Below are 202 nucleotides of genomic sequence, written 5' to 3' on the forward strand. Positions count from 1 at the left end.
GAAAGTGTCATGGTCTAATCCTTTGGCAACAACGTCCTTGGCTATAAAGCTGAGCACAGCCTTCATGCAAAGCCAAAACAATTGAGCGACCACAGCTACAATAACTTGACGGCTAAACGGTAATCCGGAATTTGTCTTGAAATGCCAAGTAACGATTACACAAACAATTATCGTACCACCCAAAAACGGGAATCATACGGTA

Source organism: Brassica oleracea, chromosome C3 (genome assembly GCF_000695525.1).
Source record: "Brassica oleracea var. oleracea cultivar TO1000 chromosome C3, BOL, whole genome shotgun sequence".
Classification (NCBI taxonomy): Eukaryota; Viridiplantae; Streptophyta; class Magnoliopsida; order Brassicales; family Brassicaceae; genus Brassica; species Brassica oleracea.